The 26244-nt window shown below is 41.3% G+C and overlaps 1 pseudogene; it reads left to right on the forward strand.

Moving 5' to 3' along the window:
- Positions 1-1979: 1979 nt before the first annotated feature.
- On the forward strand, positions 1980-2571 carry LOC126143590 (histone acetyltransferase KAT8-like; annotated as a pseudogene).
- Positions 2572-26244: the final 23673 nt, after the last annotated feature.

Genomic DNA, 26244 nt, shown 5'->3' on the forward strand with positions numbered 1-26244 from the left:
GCACGACATTTCTTGAACGTACACTCTCGAAATTTCAACAGTCGACATATCCGGCCTCGCGGATTGGCCGTGCGGTTTGAGGCACTTTGTCACCGATTGACGGCCCCTCCCGGCGGAGGTTCGAGTCCTCCCTCGGGCATGGGTGTGTTTGTGTTGTTCTTAGGATAATTTAATTTAAGTAGTGTGTAAGTCTAGGGACCGATGACCTTAGCAGTTTGGTCCCTTAGGAATTCAGACACATTTGAACACACATTTTCGACATATCCATGATGCGCAAAGCTTCTCTTGTGGACTTGACTGGAGTTCGTTGAGCATCTCTGTAACTATCTGGCGCCAATAAACGATCTCATGACGCAATGCGCCGTTCTTCGTTGGATCTCTATTTATCCTACTTGGCAAGGTTCCATGAGTCGCGAACTATATATACACTACTGGCCATTAAAATTACTGCACCAAGAAGAAATGCAGATTATAACGGGTATTCATTGGACAGATATATTATACTAGAACTGACATGTGATTACATTTTCACGCAGTTTGGGTGCATAGATCCTGAGAAATCAGTACCCAGAAAAACAACCTCTGCCCGTAATAACGGCCTTGATACGCCTGGGAATTGAGTCAAACAGAGCATGGATGGCGTGTACAGGTACAGCTGCCCATGCAGCTTCAACACGATACCACAGTTCATCAAGAGTAGTGACTGGCGTATTGTGACGAGCCAGTTGCTCGGCCACCATTGACCACACGTTTTCAATTGGTGAGAGATCTGGAGGATGTGCTGGCCAGGGCAGCAGTCGAACATTTTGTATATCCAGAAACGCCCGTACAGGACCTGCAGCATGCGGTCGTGCATTATCCTACTGAAATGTAGGGTTTCGCAGGGATCGAATGAATGGTAGAGCCACGGGTTGTAACACATCTGAAATGTAACGTCCACTGTTCAAAGTGCCGTCAGTGCGAACAAGAGGTGACCGTGAAGTGGAACCAACTTTCCTCATGTCAGCACGTTGTAGGTGTCGCCAGCGGCACCAACCTTGTGTGACTGCTCTGAAAAGCTAATCATTTGCATATCACAGCATCTTCTTCCTGTCGGTTAAATTTCTCGTCTGTAGCACGTCATCTTCGTGGTGTAGCAATTTTTATGGCGAGAAGTGTACTTGCACGTCTGAGTAAAAAGACGTTAATGGCGATTGATAGCCACCCGAAGTTAATTCGCCGAATGCATTTATCTTGGCATCAGCTGCGTTAGACATAAGTGTACTACTTATTAGTGACATATGAAAATTTGTGCCACACCGAGACTCGAACCCGAGTCCCGCTTATCACGAGCGGTTGCCTTAACATATTCGGCTATCCGTGCACGCTTTCCAAACTGACCCAATCTTCTACATGTCACACTGTCTGTATCCCTATACTAGAGTCCTTTATATTACACGTCGAGGCGGGCGCAAGAACGATAATAACATGGATTCGATTCTTCATAGTCTCGGTCTCACTGGTGAGGAAATATAGAATAAAACTGCCTTGAACGTTGGGGACTACGGTGTAAGAATGTAGACAGAGGAAGTTTGGGTCGGTCCGCGAGGCCTGCGCGGGTAGCCAAAGTGGGCATTGGCGGCGACGGAAGTGCGAGGAGTTTATCGTGATGCTGTGATGTAGGAGTGAATTCCTCAAACGGGGAATATTGTTGAAACAAGAAAAACGTGTAGACAGCAGTTTTACACGTCACAAAAGTGACAACAAAGGCGCCGAATCTGTTGAAGAATAGCCCTTCGCCACTGGCGATCACTACTTGGCAAGGAGTTCTGATACAAGGCATCCTGCAGAAATCGCCCAGACACGCTACGTTGGCCAAGATTGTCATTGTAAGCGCTCTGTTCATCTTGAAGGGCACAACTGGATGCTCGACGAATGCGTTCAGGGCGATAGTATCATGACCTCTCGCTTCCGTATGTCAGACCAGCAGTGGAAGAACGATGGTCCTGTACCATAAAACTAGTCATTTTGATGTGGAACCGTTTCTGTTTTACACAGTTTGTGAAGTAGATAAACATGGAGCACACCTTGACAGGTACTTCTCTACGGAGAAAGAAAGGCCTGATGGAAACTATATGGCTATGCTAACTTGACACCATATCAGCGTCCAGGTTGTAGTAAACCTGACGCTATTCAGTTATGAACTCTTGAAGATGGAATCTACTGGTTAGAGTCCAAAGAAACCTTTGTAAGACCTGGGAAATTGAGCTACCGCTCATTTTGGTCATGGTTCTTCCTGCAATTTTAAGAGATTTACGAGGAACAATTTCCATTAAAGAACTCTGTGAAATGACAAGTGTAACACAGACAGACTTAATATCGACATTGCAGAGTACGAGTATGGTGAACAACTAGAAAGGCCAGCATGACATCTGTTTTACACCACGACTTGCGGAGGAATACATAAAGTCATCTCAGTTTAAGGAATCAGTGCACGTGGTAGACACAACAGATCCCCGCTGGGCGCCACCGAAAAAGAAAAAAGACAAGAAGTGGGAAGCAATGAAAGTGAAAGCACGCAAGAGAAAGTAAAAATTGATAAATCATGTTACGTGCCAATCTTTTCCTCACATTTCTTCAAGCGGTAAAATTGCATTTCAGAGCTGAGTGAATTAATTGGCCTCATTAATATTTATTATATTCATATTTACTTTGTTTTTAAAAATTAAGAATAAAGAAAAATATTCATCTGGAAAAAAGTAGTTAAACTATAAGTAGGCTGTTTATGTTTTCTTTATGTAAGTAGGCTGTTTATATTTTCTTATTGGCAACGTTACGTAGCGCTCTGTATGAAAATCACTGGCTGTGCTGTGTGCAGCCTGTGGCTAGTTTGCATTGTTGTCTGCCATTGTAGTGTTGGGCAGCGGCAGCTGGATGTGAACAGCGCGTAGCGTTGCGCAGTTGGAGGTGAGCCGCCAGCAGTGGTGGATGTGGGGAGAGAGATGGCGGAGTTTTGTAATTTGTCATGAACTGCTATATATATATTATGACTATTAAGGTAAATACATTGTTTGTTCTCTATTAATATCTTTCATTTGCTAACTATCAAAAATGGTTCAAATGGTTCTGAGCACTATGGGACTCAACTGCTGAGGTCATTAGTCCCCTAGATCTTAGAACTAGTTAAACCTAACTAACCTAAGGACATCACAAACATCCATGCCCGAGGCAGGATTCGAACCTGCGACCGTAGCGGTCTTGCGGTTCCAGGCTGCAGCGCCTTTAACCGCACGGCCACTTCGGCCGGCTGCTAACTATGCCTATCAGTAGTTAGTGCCTTCTGTAGTTTGAATCTTTTATTTAGCTGGCAACAGTGGCGCTCGCTGTATTGCAGTAGTTCGAGTAATGAAGATTTTTGTGAGGTAAGTTATTTGTGAAAGGTATAGTTTAATGTTAGTCAGGGCCATTCTTTTGTAGTGATTTTTGAAAGATTGCGTTGCGCTAAATAATATTGTGTGTCAGGTTAAGCACAGTCGTGTATAAATTGTTCTAAGGGGACGTTTCAAAAGTAATCGCTCAATTAAGCGGGAAGTCCGGGTTTGAGTACCAGTGTGGCACAAATTTTTATGTCTCTAATAGATGGTACATCGATGCCCAACACAACTATTGCCAAGATATCCGCATTCAGCGATTTTATTTCGGATCATGAACAATACTCAAGAATCGGTAGAACATGTGTTTTGTAAGTCACTTGTTTCGTGGGTGAATTACATTGATTCTCCAACTGAATATCAGAGTCATCTGCTATTCGTACTGTCTGCTTTATATATGTCTTCTCTTTCTTGTGACAACAACTGGAATGTCTGTATCATGAAAGAATGTTGTCTAGCTTGGATAATACACGGAAAAGCCACAGAAACTTGTACACTTGCCTAATATCGTGTAGGGCCGCCGCGAGCACGCAGACGTGCCGCAACACGACGTCGCATGGACTCGTCTAATGTCTGAAGTAGTGCTGGAGGGAACTGACACCATGAATCCTGCAGCGGTGTCTATAAATCCGTAAGAATACGAGGGGGTGGAGATCTCTTCTGAACAGAACGTCGCAAGGCATCCCTGATATGCTCAATAATGTTCATGTCTGGGGAGTTTGGTGACCTGCAGAAGTGTTCAAACTCGGAAGAGTGTTTTAGAGTCTTTCTGTAGCAATTCTGGAGGCGTGGCGTCCCGCAGTCTCCTGCTGGAATTGCCCCAATCCTAGGAATGCATAATGGACATGAATGGATGCAGATGATTACACAGGATGCTTACCTACGTGTCACCTGTCAGGGTCATATCTATACGTATCAGGAATCCCATATCACTCCAGCCGCACACGCACCACACCATTACAAAGCCTTCACCAGCTGATATGCAGCGTCCATGGATTCATGAGGTTGTGTCCATACCTATACACGTCCATCCGCTCGATACAATTTGAAACGATACTCGTCCGACCACGCAACATGTTTCCAGTCATCAACAGTCCAATGTCGGTTGGTTGGTTGGTTTTGGGGAAGGAGACCAGACAGCGTGGTCATCGGTCTCATCGGATTAGGGAAGGATTGGGAAGGAAGTCGGCCGTGCCGTTTCAGAGGAACCATCCCGGCATTTGCCTGCAGTGATTTAGGGAAATCACGGAAAACCTAAATCAGGATGGCCGGACGCGGGATTGAACCGTCGTCCTCCCGAATGCGAGTTCAGTGTCTAACCACTGTGCCACCCCGCTCGGTCCCAATGTCGGTGTTGACGGGCGTAGGCGAGGTGTAAAGCTTAGTGTCATGCAGTCATCAAGGGTACACGAGTGGGCCTTCGACTTGGAGAGCCCATATCGATGATGTTTCGTTGTATGGTTCGCACGCTGACACTTGCTGATGGTCCAGCATTGAAATCTGCAGCAATTTGCGGAAGGGTTGCACTTCTGTCAGGTTGAACAATTCTCTTCAGTCATCGTTGGTCTCGTTCTTGCAGGATCTTTTTCCGCTTGCGGCGAAGTCGGAGATTTGATGTTTTACCGGATTCCTGATATTCACGGTACACTCGTGAAATGGTCGTCCGGGAAATCCCCACTTCGTCACTACCTCGGAGGTGCTGTGTCCCATCGCTCGTGCGCCGACTATAGCACCACGTTCAGAGTCACTTATGTCTTGATAACCTGCCATTGTAGCAGCAGTATCCAATCTAACAACTGCGCCAGACACTTGTCTTACATACGCGTTGTCGACCGCAGTGCCGTATTCTGCCTGGCGCTTCAGTGTATAATACTACAAGACCCACGTCTTACAACTAGTTAATATCATTGTGTAGCCTCTTAACATGGGGTGAGAGATACAGAAGAACATAATAGGTATGTAGCAAATTAATCTGGGAAGATAAATTTCGAAATGGGCAAATTCACACATGTTGTTGTTGTGGTCTTCAGTCCTGAGATTGGTTTGATGCAGCTCTCCATGCTACTCTATCCTGTGTAAGCTTCTTCATCTCCCAGTACCTACTGCAACCTACATCCTTCTGAATCTGCTTAGTGTATTCATCTCTTGGTCTCCCCCTACGATTTTTACCCTCCACGCTGCCCTCCAGTACTAAATGGGTGATCCCTTGATGCCTCAGAACATGTCCTACCAACCGATCCCTTCTTCTGGTCAAGTTGTGCCACAAACATGTCTTCTCCCCAATCCTATTCAATACTTCCTCATTAGTTATCTGATCTACCCATCTAATCTTCAGCATTCTTCTGTAGCACCACATTTCGAAAGCTTCTATTCTCTTCTTGTCCAAACTATTTGCCGTCCATGTTTCACTTCCATACATGGCTACACTCCATACAAATACTTTCAGAAACGACTTCCTGACACTTAAATCTATACTCGATGTTAACAAATTTCTCTTCTTCAGAAACGCTTTCCTTGCCATTGCCAGTCTACATTTTATATTGAAACGTCCCCTTTGAACAATTTTACATGTGAAACGTCCACTTAGAACAATTATACAAGCCTGTGCTTAACCTGACACACAATATTATTTAGCGCAACGCAATCTGACTTTCAATAACCCCTACAAAACAATGGCCCTGACTAACTTTAACCTATACCTTTTACAAATCACTTACCTCACAAAAATCTTCGCTACTCAAGCTACTGCAAAACAGCGAGCGCCACTACTGCCAGCTAAATAAAAGATTCAAACCACTGAAGGTACTAACTACTGATAGGGATAGTTAGCAAATGAAAGATATTAATAGAGAACAAACAATGTATTTACCTTAATATTCATAATTGACATTCAGTCTTACAGATTATCAAAACTCCGCCATCTCTCTCCCCACGTCCACCACTGCTGGCGGCTCACCTCCAACTGCCCAACGCTATCTGCTGTTCACATCCAGCTATAGCAGTTCATGACAACAATGGCAGGCAACAATGCAAACTAGCCACATACTGCACACAGCACAGCCAGTGATTTTCATACAGAGAGCGCTACGTAACGTTGCCAATAAGAAAACATAAACAGCAAACTTACATAAAGAAAACATAAACAGCCTACTTACATAGCCCCCATGCTCCCCACAAAAAATTTTACAAATGTTTTTGGCCAGTGGCCAATAATGATTTGATAAAATTTTTCATAATTACACTAACAAAGATATCCAATGCACACACTTATTGATACAATGTTGGTCAACAGCTAAAATTTTCTCACAGTCCATAAAGACAGTCCTGATCGTTCATCATAATAGTAATTACAGTTTTTTTTACAAAGTCTCATTAGTAAAAGAAATTGCACACAGAAGTAGTGGATTTCCATGCAGTCTTGAAGAAGTAGTGTTGTCCTTCCAACGGAAAGACAGTGCTGACTCTTGACATGCTGACAGGTAATGGGCCACAACAGAGCAAACCCACAGCAGAGTCAGTCGACGTTTCGAAGAATATTGGTAGGTAGGTCATCACAGAGTAGACCCACTGTAGTCCTGGTAGAGAGTATTGGTGGGCCACCAGAGGTGCAGACCCACTGTAGTCCTTGTAGAAATTGTGGTACTGGTGAGTCAGCAAAGGTGTAGACCCACTGTAGTCCTGGTAGAGATGGCCAGCAGCCATCTGCTGCGACTGTGCAGGTGCACAATCACCATCGAAGAGTCTTGCAGAGAAGATAGCAAGTCCATAAACCACCACTTGTGCACGCACAAAGTTTTTGGGAATTGTCCTTAGAACCAGCAATGCTGTTATCCAGTCCCTTGCTGAATTATTAACACACGTGCAAACACTAACAGTCCCTACTTCTCACATATTGTCCATATACTATGACCAACAGAAATGTGTGCAGTGAAATGAATGCTTACAAGTTACTTAATTTGATTAACTGGTGTCAATTACAATTATATAACATAAGAATACAATTACAAAGATACAAAATACATCATTAAAAACATAACAATAAAGATAACATTTGTAGTACAGGCTTTACAAAAGAATAGAAATAAACATATACATCAGTGTTACAGGAATGATGACATGAGTACATACATAAAAGATCAGAATCACTTTTGAAACGTCAACTTCACACATGAGCATTAAAACAAAACAGAATAAATAATGTCTAAGCATCTTTACAAAGTAAATAACATATTATTAGAAAAAGTCTACAACAGAGCTCTCATCAGCTAAACACATAGTGGGATAACACAAAAGGAAAGGACAGGGTTTGTTTTCAGTGTAACATTTGGTACTGCAGTCCACCCCACAACTTCATTCGATAGATCTTTCGTCTTATTTCAACATTTGTTTCCACCAAAAAAAAAATCCTATCCAAGCATGCTTTCTGTATTTATATGTTCACACATTGCTTACCTCATCATTTATTTCCAAGAAAATCCTACCTATACCTCGTTCGTGTATTCTATTCATATTTCTTTCAAAATAATTATTTCTGATTGTACAATAATCATTGGGGCCCAAATCTTTCTTCGCAATGCATTCTTTACCTATTCTCCATAGTCAGTTTCTTATATAGTCTACCCCCTCTTAAGCTAACTTAAATCTACTGAGCTCAGATATATATACCAAGGGACGAGGCAATGCAGCATCACAACAAATCAACACAAACAGAAATGACAAAAAATGCAAATTGGCAAAGCTAGCAGCATAAATTAGCAAAGCAAGTGCAATATTACAACTAATATAAGGCACTGTGCAGGAAACAAGAAAAACTAGCTTAGAAGAGTAACACAAAGTCCAATTCAGTAACACTATGCCTGGCAAACAGCAGCAACTTATACCTAAACATGACATAGCTCAAGCAGAAAAAATATTACAGTAAAAACAACAATGCAGACAAGGGAAATGCATATTCACATCTTAATGTCTATGTAATTAAAGTGGTCATCTTAATGTCTATGTAATTAAAGTGGTGCACCATAACAACTTATTGTAAAAAAATATTACCATGTACTTGAAAAGAAAATTTTGTTTTACTGTTGCTAGTTCCTTCTTATTGTTCTTTCCTTTCCAAGTGCTCCTTTTTTAAAGAATGTGGATCATAAAATAATTATTTAATAGATCTGTTGACAGAAAGAGTTCACATTAGCAAATGCATTTTATTTTATAAAAGCAATGCTGCAACACAGCTGGAAACCAGACATCAAATGAAATAAGCAATTACGCAAACCAAAGCATAAAAATGTCATTCAGTAGTCATGTGACATTTCATTTCATAAGTTAATTGCTCTCAACTCTCGTACAAAGACTCTTGTCATAATCAGGTGTGCAGATGTAAAAATATTTCTTGTCAATTCATAAGCATTTCAATAATTAGCACAAAGTGCGAGTAATCATATGTTTTTAAGTAACGAGGGTGTCGCATTAGCGATGCCCTCTACAAAGGAATGTCATTAACAGTGGTATAGGCCTCTCTTTGACCTTCTCTTCCACCTGTGCCTCTGGCACACCCTAATGGCTTACCTGAGCGTCTGAAAAGGCTTGTTCTCCAGGTGTCTGACACACCTGGGTGCCCACGTCGCATTATGTGCAGGTGGTCACTTAACTTTCTTACGGAAATATTTACGACAGCAGTTTCCGCTACAGTGACAGTCTCATATAAAAACATTTCACAGGTCAAGAATTTTATTGACATAAACATACCTCAACAGCATAATACACATCGTCGTCGTAAAAATAACATCATAACACCTCAGTCAAATGTCAAAAACGTCGTAGCTGCCTCCAATGATTTCAAAACCTAAAGAAAATTCTCTGCTCATTTCAGTAGTGTCATCTACCTCAAACGTACTTTAAAAATTATGATCTCATACCAAAATACATCATTCAAAGCTCTCATAGTATCACAATGGTACCAAAAAAATATGAAGAGTTCACACAGTACAGACAAAATACAATTTCTTAAGTGTGAAATAATCCAATTCTGTAATTACGTAAACATGTGTCACTGACGTAGTAAAAAGATGTTTGTTTCTCTGTTAAATGATCAGATAGCTGTGTAATTTATGTGTTAGAGAAATATGGTACCGATGTGTTAAATTGTATAAGCAAATACCATATTAGCTAGGGCTCCTTGTGCTTGCCAAACACATGGTACACAAAGTAGGCGTGTACCCCCCTGAGGTTTATTGTAATTGTATCCTCAGGTATAATAGCTTACAGCAATGGAATGAAATGTATCACGAAAAACTATCTTTGTAATTCAAAAATCTCTAAAAATAAATGTTTTAAGTACAAAATTAATCACTCAAATACGTGTCCTGTAGCGCTAAATGTGCGTCTTGCTGTAAGATAATCTCTGGGAAGTGTCGTAGTTATTGTCCTCCGAAAGCTAAGTTCTGCAGAAGTCAATGTACTTACCTCATGATAAACAAAAGTGAAATGCTTTGCGTATAGATAACTTAGTTATTATGCTTATTGTTGCGATGAAGAAATTACTGTGCTGTAAAGTATTGTTGTGCTACGGAAAAGGCTGTCTCCTTGTAGCAATAGCACAAAAGTCACTACTAAAACATGTTTTACTTTACAGAAGAATTCAGAAAAACTGTGCAGATATCAAACAGATACACCGCAAAAGCAACATTGTAAATTGTCACTCATTAGTAACGTCGTGATATAATCGTGTAGCTGTCACACAAACCAACCACTGTGTCATCTGGCATTTCACAGAAAGCACCAAATCCAGAATCCACTCGTAAGCAAACCAAAATGTTGCATGTTAACAGTTTCTTAAGTCTGACAAATTGTACAAGTAGCGTGAAGTGAAAATTGCAAAGACTAAGTTAAAAAGCAGATTATCTGTCAATAAATGGTTTTACATGAGAAATGTGGTGTAAACCTTTACTCTTCCTAGTACGCAGAGTTTCAACTTCAACGCAATTATCATGAGGTACACGTCGGATTCTGTAAGGTCCATTGTAAACTAGAAAGAATTTGTGACTCAAGTGTTTCTTCTTATGTGACAATGAATGAGCTTTAATGAGAACTTTCTGACCAATATATAATTTCTTTGCATTTGCTTTACCGTGTAGTTTTCTCCTTTTGTCTGCTGCAGATTTTATATTTTTAAGAGCCAAATCAATTATGTCTTTGTGTCGAAGTTTACGTGTATTCGGGAAAGGTACAAGCTCTCTGATTCTGTTCGGAGGTTCTACATTCTTCAGTACAAGAGTAGGTGGTAAAGCAGTGGAATCATGAGGCATTTCATTCAGCACATTTTGAAATAAGTGTAAATATCTGTCCCAATGCTGATGCTTTCTGTGACAATAAAGTCTGCAAAGCTTATTGATTTCTTTCATAATCCGTTCAGACGGGTTACAGTGTGGTGAATACAATGAAATAAAAACAGGTTTGATTTTATGATTCCGAAGCATGCGTGACCAAACAGCAGATCTGAATTGCGGTCCGTTATCTGAAATGACTTTACTAACGTGTCCCACTTCACGTAAGAAATTTTTAACAAAGGCGTTGGATACAGACCGTCCAGTGGCTTTACGTAACGGAGTGAAAGAAACAAATTTTGAAGTAAGTTCAACAGCGACTAGAACGTACGAAAATCCATTCGATGTTGTGACAAGGGGTCCCAAGAGATCAACAGCAGCAAATTCTTTTAATTTGGAAGGAATAATAGGAAACAACGGAGCACGATGTGAGATAGTAGATGGTTTCGCCTTTTGACAAAGTTTACAAATAGACAAGACTCTTCGAATTCGCTTTTCCATATTGTTAAAATAACAAGTCGTTCGAAGAATATGATAACATTTTCGTGGACCAAAATGTGCGTAGCTGAAATGAATGTACCAAATGAGCTTATTAACAAAATCGTCTGGAATGCAAAGTACCCATAGCTTGTCATCAACAGTGCAGCGTTTGAAGAGTATGTTGTTTCTAACCAGGTAATAATGCCGAATCTGAGTGTGTGTCTTTTCATGCCATTTACTTTTGATATCTTTCCAAATCGGATCTTTATCTTGTTCATGAGCAATGTCCTTTAAAGATGTGGTGATGAAGTTTTCAAAGGCGACTTTCTGAATGTAAAGAATACTGAAATTTTTCTCGAGGTTGCCTTCTGTGTTACTTTTCTCAAACCCAGCCGGTGCGCGTGACAGCGCGTCCGCAACAATGTTCTCCTTGCCGGGAATGTAGACTATTGTGAAGCGGAATTCTTGCAGAAACAATGCCCAACGTTTTAACCTATCATGATTTAATTTTGAAGACATAAGAAACTGTAATGCACGATGATCACTGTATACTTTTACGTGCTTACCAGAAAGAAAGAAACGAAATTTGTTAAATGCCCAAACGATAGCTAAAGCTTCTAATTCAGTAACGGAATAATTTTTTTCAGATTTTGTTAGCACTCGGCTAGCAAAAGCAATGGTTTTCTGTATGGTAGTGTCATTTTCTATGGCTTCTTGAAATAAATGGGCACCAAGACCAACTTTGGAGGAATCCGTGCTAAGGCAGAAACCTTGTGACAGATCTGGATGAGCTAGTATTGGCGCGTGAAGTAACGCTTCTTTCAAAGAATTGAATTCCAACTGTGCTTGTTCGTCCCAGTTCCAAATAGTATTTTTTCCAGTGAGAGAACAAAGTTTTGGTGTAACTAGAATTTGCATATTCAGAAAACGACGGTAAAAATTTACGAGACCTAGAAAACTGCGGACTTGTTTTTTTGTGGATGGAACTGGAATGGCTCTAATTGCTTCTAACTTTTCAGGATCCGGCTGAATGCCTTCAGAAGAAATAATATGTCCCAAAAACTTCACCTTTGTCCTACCGAATTCAGACTTTTCCAAGTTAACTGTAATTCCAGATTCTGCAAAAATACGTAACAAACTGTTGAGTATGCGGTTATGTTGTTCCCATGAAGCTTCTGCTATAAGAATATCGTCCACATATAAGGTGATGTGACGTTTTAAGAACTAAGGTAATATGGAATTTAACCCGCGAATGAATGCTGCTGAAGAAATGTTCAAACCAAAAGGAAGTTTCCGAAACTGATAACAAACGCCGAAACAAAGGAAAGCTGTGTATTTTCTACATTCTGGATGAAGTTCGATCTGATAAAAGCTGGATCTGAGATCAATGGAAGACAACACTTTTACACCATTAAAATTTTGAAGAAGTTCTTCCATCGTCTGCGGCCTGTCTGTTTCAGGAATAATGATAGTATTGATTTGTCTCGAATCTAAGACAAGTCTGATCGATCCATTTTTCTTCTCAACAACATGTAACGGATTGTTGTATGAGCTTACTGCAGGCTCAATAATGCCCTCGTCAAGCATAGATTGTATTTCTGTTCTAACACGGTCCCTATAATGTGCTGGAATTACGTATGGTCTAACACAAAATTTAGTATGCTCACGAACACGAAATTGGTATTGAAACCCCTTGATTGTTCCTGTTTTGTGAGTAAAAACTGTGGAATGTGCTTGTAAAATCTCAAAAAGGTCCTGCCTATCAGTGTCATTACAATTCTCAATTGTCTGAATTTTATTCTGAATTAACTCATTAATTTCAAATATGCCGTCGATGTCATCCCTGTCAGTACTTGCAGAGTGATTGTTAGTGTCTAGTTCCGTAGAAAATTCCGAACTGTTATCTAACAGAAGGTAAAGCCGATTAATTTCCTCATCATGGTTTGAGAGCCAGTCTTCAAATTTCAAAGCTATTGACATACCTTCTTTCTCTAAACTTATTTCAGCATCGTGAAAGCTTAAAATTGCTTTGTATTCATTCAAAAAGTCTACTCCCAGTATAATTTCCGTCGACAATAATGGAACAATAAGAAAGTTCATAGAGAAGCTGTGGCTTTGGCAAAAGAATTCTAAATTGGTTTGTTGGCGTACATCTACACTTTTTCCAAAGATTGCACCTTGTAATTTAATCTTACGTAACGGAAGTGTGGGGCAATCGTCCGATTTGTTGCATTTGCTAAAAGCTGTTTCACTAATTACAGAAATGGGACTGCCAGAGTCAAGTACTGCCGTAAATTTTACGTCATTTACAGTAATGTGAATCACAGGATATGCAATGTTGTTACGTGTTACGTCGTGTTCCTGGAGTAAGATGTCTCTAATGTCTTCCATTTTTACGTAATTACTAGCTACGGCAGCAGCGTCATCAGTTTCATAAGTAAATATTGTGGCTGCCAGCGGTGTGAGTCATCGCCTATTGTCTCTTTGTTGGCGCGCGTCGTTATTGGGATTTGGAGACCTAACTTCCACAAATTCGCCTTGCCCAGAGGGCCCAGCTCTGTTTAAAACTCGCCAGTTCTGATGCAATTCAGGTCTGTCGTTACGATCATATCGTCTGTCGTCCTGTCGGTAGGTTCGATAGTTTCTTTCTTGTCGGTCATGTGGTGGAGAATTTCTGCCTGAGTCGTAACTGCGTGCTGGACCGTTGCGTCTAAAGTTATTCTGTCTCCCTTGATAATAGTTATTTTGGTTCCCATATTGTCTGTTTCTCTGATTGTCTCTGTGATAGTCATTACCGCGGAAAGGTGATCTTTCCCTGTAACTATTACTCTGCCAGTGGTTATCATATGGGTGGTGTCTGTTTTGGTCACGATTTACGTTGTAAGAATAGGTTTGTCGTGGCCATTTATTGTTTCTGTCGTCACGGAATTGAGACGGATGTGACCTGTAGTGATTGTTTTCCTGTTTTCGCATCCCGCGACTGTCTGTGTCAATTTCCAGTTCTTGTAACAGTCCCTGAAAAGCTTCAATGTCGTCTTTGCAACGTCCTGCCAAAATAATATGTCGTAAATGTTCAGGCAGTTTGATTAAGCGAATGCGGATGAGTTCTGAGGGGCTGTATGGGTTTGATAGGTACTGATTCTTGTGCAACATGTCTTCAAAATATTTGACAAGACTGGAAAATTCAGATTGTTCAAAGTGTTTCATCATCATGATGCTATGTTTTACGCGGTCTTGTGTGGCTTGAGACCAATATGCTGAGAGGAAGGCATGGTAAAATTCTCCTTCACTGTGGCAATCGTGAATGACCGATCGCATTCTTACAGCTGGTTCATTCTCTAAGTAGCCACACATAAATTCTAACCTGTGCTCCAATGACCAGTTGGGAGGGAAACAATGAGAGAATTGATGGAGCCATGCTTGTGGATGAATGTCGTTGCCAGAATTCTTAAATGTTTTGAATTTACGTGTAGTAATGAACAGCTTATAGTCAAAATCATCGTGTCGGCGAGTAGCATGTCGGTCATTGTCACGTCGTTTCGGCGGTTCCATCTCAAAATTCGGTGTACCTTGCCAATTTCTTTCATAATTACCGAAATGCCCTGTGCTATTATTTTGTGGCTTTTCCGTATTTCTAAGTTCCTCTTCCCGTGTTGGAGCGCGAGTATCCTCTGAAATATGTAATTCTTGTATTACCTGTGTCAACTGATCTTGTACTTCCCGGATTTCTCTTTTGTACTGTGTATTGATTTGATTTTGATTTTGTTTGAATTTTCTAATTTGTTCATACTCTTCTGTGTCAGTGAAGGCTACGGGTCTTGTGTCATTCAGATCATCATCTACCTTTGTAGATAAGTTAGTGACCTGATCCGAAAGTTCGGCTACTTTCTCTGATAATGAACTAATTTCCCCCATGTGTCTTTCTACTGTGTCCTTTAAGTTTTCCTGAGATTTTGCAAGTTGCGTAACCGAATCGGTAGATGCAACTGAGTCCATTTTAGCTTGCAAGGTCTCATGATTTTCATGAACAATAGTTTGCAGCTCTTTTATGGCTGCTTCGTGATTCTGTAATGCATTTTCATGCCGCGAAAAAATAGGCTGAAAATGCTCACAAATTTGTGTTTTTACGTCATTACAGACTTTTTGGCATTTCGATTCAATGTTATGTAACTCAGTAGTTAGATCTTCACGTGTTTGTTCAAGTGTGGTGTCTAACTTCCGAAGATTTTGTTCCATTGTGTCTAACTTTTGAAGATTTTGTTCCACTGTGTCTAACTTTTTAAGATTTTGTTCCACTGTGTCTAACTTTTTAAGATTTTGTTCCATTGTGTCTAACTTTTGAAGATTTTGTCCCATCTGTCTCTGATTTTGTTCCATTTGTTGCATTAGTTGTAATAACAATGCATTAGTGTCTGGAATCTGTTCCTCTACTCTTTTCGGCAGTGCATTTGCGCCGGCAACATTCACATTTTGACAAGCTGAAAATGTGTCTTGACTTATTTGAGAAAACGGTGAGGACGCAAAACCTGAATCTACAGTATTTGCAATATTGTGTCCTATCATTTCGGATTCCTGAGGCGAGCTGTTGCCGACCGACCGATCGATAATGCTTCACTGTTCACTACCTGTTTGACTGTCTACGCCATTGTTTGACGTCCGCTCCATTTCCCTATGCACAGTTACCAAATTACTACTTTGAACATTAGTTAACTCATTACACAGTGGCGCTAACACATTGCTTTCGTCTTCACTGTCGTTTCTCAGTTTACTTTGGAGCCGAGTGTTACGTTTTTCACACGCCATTATTGTGACAATATTTCACACGATAACACAGAAAAACACAATTTGAAGAGCAAAAATAGGAGAACACATTAACAGAGCACTGAAAATAATATCTAGTTAATTGCAGCTGCGAAATACTTGTTGCAAATCTACATGCATGCCACAACTGTTTTACATTACAACAATGAAAGACTGCAACTACAAAGGAGATTCTCTCTACAATTACGCGCTAGCAATAAACAAAAGCTACACTAAATACACAGACTACAAGAAAAAAATCAGAAGATTCCAGTGAGGTATCCTAGGCTAAGGGTCGACATATGAAACGTCCCCTTTGAACAATTTTACATGTGAAACGTCCACTTAGAACAATTATACAAGCCTGTGCTTAACCTGACACACAATATTATTTAGCGCAACGCAATCTGACTTTCAATAACCCCTACAAAACAATGGCCCTGACTAACTTTAACCTATACCTTTTACAAATCACTTACCTCACAAAAATCTTCGCTACTCAAGCTACTGCAAAACAGCGAGCGCCACTACTGCCAGCTAAATAAAAGATTCAAACCACTGAAGGTACTAACTACTGATAGGGATAGTTAGCAAATGAAAGATATTAATAGAGAACAAACAATGTATTTACCTTAATATTCATAATTGACATTCAGTCTTACAGATTATCAAAACTCCGCCATCTCTCTCCCCACGTCCACCACTGCTGGCGGCTCACCTCCAACTGCCCAACGCTATCTGCTGTTCACATCCAGCTATAGCAGTTCATGGCAACAATGGCAGGCAACAATGCAAACTAGCCACATACTGCACACAGCACAGCCAGTGATTTTCATACAGAGAGCGCTACGTAACGTTGCCAATAAGAAAACATAAACAGCAAACTTACATAAAGAAAACATAAACAGCCTACTTACAATATCCTCTCTACTTCGACCATCATCAGTTATTTTGCACCCCAAATAGCAAAACTCCTTTACTACTTTAAGTGTCTCATTTCCTAATGTAATACCCTCAACATCACCCGACTTAATTCGACTACATTCCATTATCCTCGCTTTGCTTTTGTTGATGTTCATCTTGTATTCTCCCTTCAAGACACCATCCATTCCGTTCAACAGCTCTTCCAAGTCCTTTGCTGTCTCTGACAGAATTACAATGTCATCGGCGAACCTCAAAGGTTTTATTTCTTCTCCATGGATTTTAATACCTACTCCGAATTTTTGTTTTGTTTCCTTTACTGATTGCTCAATATACAGATTGAATAACATCGGGGAGAGGTTACAACCCAGTCTCACTCCCTTCCCAACCGCTGCTTCCCTTTCATGTCCCTCGACTCTTATAACTGCCATCTGGTTTCTGTACAAATTGTAAATAGCCTTCCGCTCCCTGTATTTTACCTCTGCCACCTTTAGAATTTGAAAGAGAGTATTCCAGTCAACATTGTCAGAAGCTTTCTCTAAGTCTACAAATGCTAGAAACGTAGGTTTGTCTTTCCTTAATCGTTCTTCTAAGATGAGTCGTAAGGTCAGTATTGCCTCACGTGTTCCAGTATTTCTACGGAATCCAAACTGATCTTCCCCGAGGTCGGCTTCTACTAGTTTTGCCATTCGTCTGTAAAGAATTCGTGTTAGTATTTTGCAGCTGTGGCTTATTAAACTGATAGTTCGGTAATTTTCACATCTGTCAACACCTGCTTTCTTTGGGATTGGAATTATTATATTCTTCTTGAAGTCTGAGGGTATTTCGCCTGTTTGATACATCTTGCTCACCAGATGGTAGAGTTTTGTCAGGACTGGCTCTCCCAAGGCCGTCAGTAGTTCTCCTGGAGTTCTACTCCAGGGGCCTTGTTTCGACTCAGGTCTGTCAGTGCTGTGTCAAACTCTTCACGCAGTATCGTATCTCCCATTTCATCTTCATCTACATCCTCTTCCATTTCCATAATATTGTCCCCAAGTACATCACCCTTGTATAGACCCTCTATATACTCCTCCCACCTCTCTGCTTTCCCTTCTTTGCTTAGAACTGGGTTTCCATCTGAGCTCTTGATGTTTATACAAGTGGTTCTCTTATCTCCAAAGGTCTCTTTAATTTTCCTGTAATCAGTATCTATCTTACCCCTAGTGAGATATGTCTCTACATCCTTACATTTGTCCTCTAGCCATCCCTGCTTAGCCATTTTGCACTTCCTGTCGATCTCATTTTTGAGATGTTTGTATTCCTTTTTGCCTGCTTCATTTACTGCATTTTTATATTTTCTCCTTTCATCAGTTAAATACAATATTGCTTCTGTTACCCAAGGATTTCTACTAGCCCTCATATTTTTACCTACTTGATCCTCTGCTGCCTTCACTACTTCATCCCTCAAAGCTACCCATTCTTCTTCTACTGTATTTCTTTCCCCCATTCCTGTCAATTGTTCCCTTATGCTCTCCCTCAAACTCTCTACAACCTCTGGTTCTTTCAGTTTATCCAGGTCCCATCTCCTTAAATTCCCACCTTTTTGCAGTTTCTTCAGTTTTAATCTACAGGTCATAACCAATAGAATGTGGTCAGAGTCCACATCTGCACCTGGAAATGTCTTACAATTTAAAACCTGGTTCCTAAATCTCTGTCTTACCATTATATAATCTATCTGATACCTTTTAGTATCTCCAGGGTTCTTCCATGTAGACAACCTTCTATCATGATTCTTAAACCAAGTGTTAGCTATGATTAAGTTGTGCTCTGTGCAAACTTCTACCAGGCGGCTTCCTCTTTCATTTCTTAGCCCCAATCCATATTCACCTACTACGTTTCCTTCTCTCCCTTTTCCTACACTCGAATTCCAGTCACCCATGACTATTAAGTTTTCGTCTCCCTTCACTATCTGAATAATTTCTTTTATTTCATCATACATTTCTTCAATTTCTTCGTCATCTGCAGAGCTAGTTGGCATATAAACTTGTACTACTGTAGTAGGTGTGGGCTTCGTATTTATCTTGGCCACAATAATGCGTTCACTATGCTGTTTGTAGTAGCTTATCCGCATTCCTATTTTCCTATTCATTATTAAACCTACTCCTGCATTACCCCTATTTGACTTTGTGTTTATAACCCTGTAGTCACCTGACCAGAAGTCTTGTTCCTCCTGCCACCGAACTTCACTAATTCCCACTATATCTAACTTTAACCTATCCATTTCCCTTTTTAAATTTTCTAACCTACCTGCCCGATTAAGGGATCTGACATTCCACGCTCCGATCCGTAGAACGCCAGTTTTCTTTCTCCTGATAACGACATCCTCTTGAGTAGTCCCCGCCCGGAGATCCGAATGGGGGACTGTTTTACCTCCGGAATATTTTACCCAAGAGGACGCCATCATCATTTAATCATACAGTAAAGCTGCATGCCCTCGGGAAAAATAACGGCCGTAGTTTCCCCTTGCTTTCAGCCGTTCGCAGTACCAGCACAGCAAGGCCGTTTTGGTTATTGTTACAAGGCCAGATCAGTCAATCATCCAGACTGTTGCCCTTGCAACTACTGAAAAGGCTGCTGCCCCTCTTCAGGAACCACACGTTTGTCTGGCCTCTCAACAGATACCCCTCCGTTGTGGTTGTACCTACGGTACGGCTATCTGTATCGCTGAGGCACGCAAGCCTCCCCACCAACGGCAAGGTCCGTGGTTCATATGGGGGCAATTCACACATACATATATAAATAACGGAAGGAGAATTTCTTTTACCTTTTTTGCTTTATTATTGGTAAGAGCACATAAATTAAGATTGGTCCAAGCGTGCATCCGCGCTACAACTCGAAATGTATTTCCGCAATAATATTCAAATGCATATGTCTCTCGTAATGGCGGCTAATTCTATATGGTGGAGCTCGTCACAAAAGCATGCAGTTTAACAAGCTAATGAACGCAAACTGTTCTACTTGGTGTCGTATTTGACTCAGTGAAGTATGACTGAAATTCCGAAGTGAAAAAACACATCGTTGGTTCAATACAGATCGTGAAAGGCAATATCTTTAAATTATGTAGTGAAAACTAGAAATTTTCTACGCTGGAGGCGTAATAATAAAACTGAAATACCACACACCTTAGGTCGCTCCGGACAGTTACTTCTGAACATTTTACGGTAGTTACTGTTTCTAGTGGCTTTTCGCCCATAGTGTAATCGAACAGTACGCTAGCGGCTCTTCGCCTGTTTATGCGCACTAAGTTACACTTATTTACGTTGGTCAGCTATAGCCTCACTTTGGCCGTTTTACACGATGAACGAACTTGTAATCGACTGACAACTGGTTGCGTGAATGGCGGCCGTCTATCGTGTGAACGGGCTCTCTACTGTATTGTGATCGTGTTATTACCGACGCGCGATAAGTCTACGGATAAAGGAATAGTGCCAGTTCTAAATTCGGTACTAATGGCCTCACTGCGCATGCGCGAGCTAATAGCTGTCTGCTTTGGTCACGTCTCAGCTGAGTGCTGTGTCTGGTATATTGCTTTCTGATGCACTTATCATATGTTGAGTTTTGGTCCTGTTTACGGTTGTTTCGTTATTACAAGGAACTTTCTGAGCAAGTGAGTATAGTGCACTTTTCGTAAATATTTTTACGGAAGTTTTTAAATATTTGTAAGTTTTATAAATAATTATTGAGAGGCTAATGTGAAGTCACGACTTTGTCACTGTTATGCTAGTAGCGGTACGTTGCGTTCCTTTTATCATTTGACTACGCTGCGACAAGATCTTGTACGAGTTTACAGTTCGGACCTAGTACGCTTGGAGCACTTCAGCAGACTATAATATTTCTTGAACACTTTCGTTCATCGTGCAAAGGGGGCTTTACTTACTAACGTTATCCACTAGCTCAAGCCCTCCGTTGCTCGCGCAGATGACACTCGTCATCCACGTTATTTTATCCCTCTATTTTGTCTGAATGGGCTTGACTGAGTTCGCGCCGTTTTCAGTACTTTTCCGTTAACCCTCCCTTAGTTTCTGCCATCATTGGCTTTCAGTTACGTAACGTGGATTGTTTATAAAACATTATTGTAGCCCGCACGAGCACTACTGCTACAACCTGAAAGAAAGCCGTGTATGGTACACTCATATTCAGAAAAAAAACCTGATTTAGGTTTTCCGTGATTTCCCTAAATCGCTCCAGGCAAATGCCGGGATGGTTCCTTTTGAAAGGGCACGGCCGACCTCCTTCCCCATCCTTCCCTAATCCGATGAAACCGATAACCTCGCTGTCTGGTCTCCTCCCCCACAACAACCCCAACCCAGTAAAAACCGAACACCTTGAACGTCTAGAGGTAGGACGTTCATATTCACAGGACAGGTACATTATTACGTTCTTTAGAAATGATTAGCATTTCCGTCATGAAGGTTCAGCATGTGTCCTGTCGCCTACTAGGAACGGGCTCCGCCATGGTCCCTAAAAACTTGTGAGTGATGTCATCGACATGGATAAGGCCAGAACGGCGTCCTGTGATATAGCCATCCATGCTGCATTCACCTGGTTCCAAAGTTCATCTGTGGTGGTCGACATTGGGTCACAGTGCTGCACCCATCGTTTCACCATATCCCACATATTTTCGATTGGCGACAAGTCTGGGGATCTTGTAAGGTGTCAGGCAAATCCAATACCTTCCATGAAAACCCTGACATGATAAGCAAATCCAGTAGTATGTCACATAGCTCCGAATAAATCGTGACATTAAATTAACCAAATTAATATGAGTAACGAGTGAGCAAGTGGAATACCACAGACTAACACAAGAATGCCTAAATGCATGTCATACCTTCCCACCGTGAGACAGACGCAGTTCCGAGGGGAGAAACGAGAACAGAAGCCGAGAGCAGAACTGTGTTAAGCTAGAAGGCCCTACGATAAGGGACGGACACCCACGTCGCCAGCTAACCGCTAGGACCACCCCCCCCCAGCCCATGTTAAAAGCTAGAGCCCTCCAGAAGAACAGTATAGATCTTACAATAACACTAAAAGGGCCACCCCAGCCACAAGTTTTAGTGTGAGACTTTTTCGGGTCTCTGTTACGTCAGGACCACCCCCCAGCCCATGTTAAAAGATAGAGCCCTCCAGAAGAACAGTATAGATCTTACGATAACACTAAAAGGACCACACCAGCTGCAAGTTTTAGCGTAAGACTTTTTCGCGTCTCTGTTACGTTGCAAACTTTAAAAACATTGCCCCTCCACGAAAAGTATAACGTTTCTCACTGGATAGGCAGAATTTTTGTAGGCGGAGCTTAAGGTTAACATTGAGACCCTGATTGGTCAGATGAAAACACAGACAGATAGTTTTTTTTAAACCAACTTCGGTAAATTGTAGTAAGGAGAAGTTAGGAGAGAGTTGCTTCCGAGACGGCGAGGTGAGCAGAGCTGTGCTGCCCACCTCCCCCTGACAAACACCGACAAGGTAATGAACGCACGCGATGCCGCATAACAGCGCATAAAGCTTCACTCAGAACTGCAGAAGTCTCATCTGTTACACCCCCTTTTTGCGTAATACTAGTGTTGATCATCAATTAAAGCTCATGGTGTTCACATTTGCCACTTGAAGTAAAAATCTGAAACGCGATGATTTTTCTGTTATATAGGTATTGAGAAGCCACATCAGCCACTGTAATTTACGACAAGTTAGATAAGTAATTAAAGATAATTGAGGGTCAATGTAGACCATTTTGATAGTTTTCTCTTTTGTGAAACTTAATTTAAACCTAGATTATAGATGTGATATGGCATAGGTCATTCTTCGATCCATTGTAGACCTTGGAAACCCATTCAGGGAATATTTGTTCACATTTTTGTTGAACGCAGTTGGTTTCTACCATCCTGTATTAAAACATTTCCTTTTATCAATAGTGCAATTTATAAACAATGTTTTGTGAGTAGAATAAAATTTCCAATGGTAAACTTAACTGCTTTTTCGACGTTATTTTACCAGCTAACTAAAAATAGGAAAGCCTTGAACCCCTTCCACTAAATTCAGTTAGTGTTAAGATTCTTTTACAGGGAGTGCAGTGGAGCTGATGCTGAAATCATTAAGTATTTGGTTATATCATCGCTAGTCTCACTGAACTCTTCTGAACTCTACATGTCATGTGTGGTCTGGCGTCTCCTTACCAGCAACAGGTCCCAGGCTCAAACTAGTCAATTCCCTAAAAAACACGCTCAGAGTGTCGTTGCGCGAAAGGAGACACGATATAGAACAGACAGACACCACGCAGAATGTTAGAATCTGACGGGCCAGGGCAAAAGACTGGCGTTCTGTGACACCAAGAAAGCACGTGTTCATGCGCCAACATGCGGCCGTGCATTGTCTTGCTGAAAAGTGGCATCTGAGATGATGTTCAGAAAGGGTATGGCTGTGGGTCGCAGGATGTCATTCACGTAAGCCACACTGGTCACAGTGCCATGGACATGCACCATCTGTGATTTCTGGTTGAACGCAACAGCACTCCACACCATAAGAGCTTGAGTTGGCACTGTGTCTTGTGCGAATGCAGTCACTGTGACGCTCCCTCTGTCTGTGGCAAACCAAAATGCGGCCATCATTATCAAACAAACAGAACCTGGATTTGTACTAAAACGCTATCTGATACCACTCATGTCCCCAGTGACGTCATTCCACACACCATTGCCGTCTACAGTGTTTCTGCACATTCGTCAATGTTAGGAGGAGAACTGGACGACGTGTACGTAACCCATGCCGTAATAAATGGCGACGGACTGTCACCCTTGATAGTGTATGGTGCGTGAGACTGTTCCAATGTTGCGCCAGAGCCGAGGAGGATGCAGATCTGTCCTGCAATGTCATTCGTATGGGGTGTCGACCTTCTCGGGGGATGGTGTGGGTGCAGCGACCTGACCTAACTCGACGTGTTCTACAGCCTTCCGTGAACCATTCTGCGCACATCCGTTGCATTGCCGAAACACTTCGTACCACGTGAGTAGCAATTTCCCGGATGGATGCATCACAATTCTCTCATGCCAATAAGGCGCCCTCTGTCAGACTCACTGATCTGACGCTAGGGTTCGTGCATACGTCTGAAAGGCGTTCTGCACGTCTGCTCTAGTCACAGCCGTCCATTACCTTCGTTTTATAGCGACAACGAGAGCCGCAGGCATATTTTACCGGTAGGTGGTGTTGCGCCGCGATTTCGATGTTGACCTTGAACTAGCGGGCCGACATGGTTCAAATGCTAATTATTTCTTCAGAACATAGTAATGTCCATATTCTGCAAATATGAGCGTACTGTCTCTAGTCGTTCAAGGTGTTCTACGTACATTACGGCTTTCCTAGATTCAATACAACATTCACGTGCGTAATTTTAGGCATCTCTAAACTAATTACCGTTAATTTGCTTTTTATCTAGACTACTTACCTCTTGTTGAGGTCTTCAGAACAGAGACTGGTTCGATGCAGCTCACCATGCTACTCTATCCTGTGCAAGCCTCCTCATCACCGATTAACTACAGCAACCTACATCCTTCTGAATCTGTTTAGTGTATTCATCTGTTGGTCTCCCTCTACGATTTTTACGCTCCACGCTGCCCTCCAATACTAAACTGGTGACCCCTTGCTGCCTCAGAACATGTCCTACCAATCGATCCCTTCTGCTAGTCAAGATGTGCCACAAGCTCCTCTGCTCCCCAATTCTATTCAATACCTCCTCATTAGTTATGTGATCTACCCATCTAATCTTCAGCATTCTTCTGTAGCACCTCATTTCGAAAGCTTCTACTCTCTTCTTGTCTAAACTATGTATCGTCCATGTTTCACTTACATACATGGCTACACTCCATACAAATGCTTTCAGAAAAGACTTCCTGATACTTAAATATATACTCGATAGTAACAAATTTGTCTTCTTCAGAAACGCTTTTTTTGCCATTGTCAGTCTACGTTTTATATCCACTCTACTACGACTATCATCAGTTATTTTGCTCCCCAAATAGCAAAACTCATCTACAACTGTAAGTGTATCATTTCCTAATCTGATCCCCTCAGCGTCACCTGACTTCATTCGACTACATGCCATTATCCTCGTATTGCTTTTGTTGATGTTCATCTTATATCTCCTTTCAAGACACTGTCCATTCCGTTCAACTGCTCTTCCAAGTCCTTTGCTGTCTACGAGAGAATTACAGTGTCATCGGCGAACCTCAAAATTTTTATTTCTTCTCCATGGATTTTAATTCCTACTCCAAATTTTTCTTTTGTTTCCCTTACTGCTTGCTCAATATACCGATTGAATAACATCGGGGATAGACTGCAACTCTATCTCACTGCCTTCTCAATCACTGCTTACCTTTCATGCCCCTCTACTCTTATAACTGCCATCGGGTTTCTGTATAAATTGTAAATAGCCTTTCCCTCCCTGTATTTTATCCCTGCCACCATCAGAATTTTAAAGAGAGTATTCCAGTCAACATTGTCAAAAACTTTCCCCAAGTCTACAAATGCTAGAAACGTAGGTTTGCATTTCCTTGATCTATCTTCTAAGATAAGTCATAGGGTCAGTATTGCCTCGCGTGTTTCGGCATTTCTATGGAATCCAAACTGATCTTCCCCGAGTTTCTTCCAGCTTCTACCAGTTTTTCCATTCGTCTGTAAGGAATTCGTGTTAGTATTTTGCAACCACGACTTATTTAATTGATGGTTCGGTAATTTTCACAACTGTCGACATCTGCTTCCTTTGAGATTGGAATTATTATATTCTTCTTGAAGTCTGAGGGTATTTCGCCTGTCTCATACATCTTGCTCAACAGATGGTAGAGTCTTGTCATGGCTGGCTCTCCCAAGGCTATCAGTAGCTCTAATGGAATGTTGTCTACTTCTGGAGCCTTTTTTTTAAATTCAGGTCTTTCAGAGCTCTGTCAGATTCTTCATGCAGTATGATATCTCCCATTTCATCTTCATCTACGTCCTCTTCATTTCCATAACATTGCCCTCAAGTACATCGCCCTTGTATAGGCCCTCTATATACTCCTTCCATCTTTCTACTTTCCCGCCTTTGCTTAGGATTAGTTTCCCATCTGAGCTCTTCATATTCATACATGTGGTTCTCTTGTCTCCAAAGGTTTCTTTAATTTTCCTGTAGGCAGTATGTACCTTACCCCTAGTGATATATGCTTGTACCTCCTTACATTTGTCCTCTAGCCATCCTTGCTTAGCCATTTTGCAATTCCTGTCAATCTCATTTTTAAGACGTTTGTATTCGTTTT

This window comes from Schistocerca cancellata, chromosome 1, assembly GCF_023864275.1.
Source record: "Schistocerca cancellata isolate TAMUIC-IGC-003103 chromosome 1, iqSchCanc2.1, whole genome shotgun sequence".
Taxonomy (NCBI): Eukaryota; Metazoa; Arthropoda; class Insecta; order Orthoptera; family Acrididae; genus Schistocerca; species Schistocerca cancellata.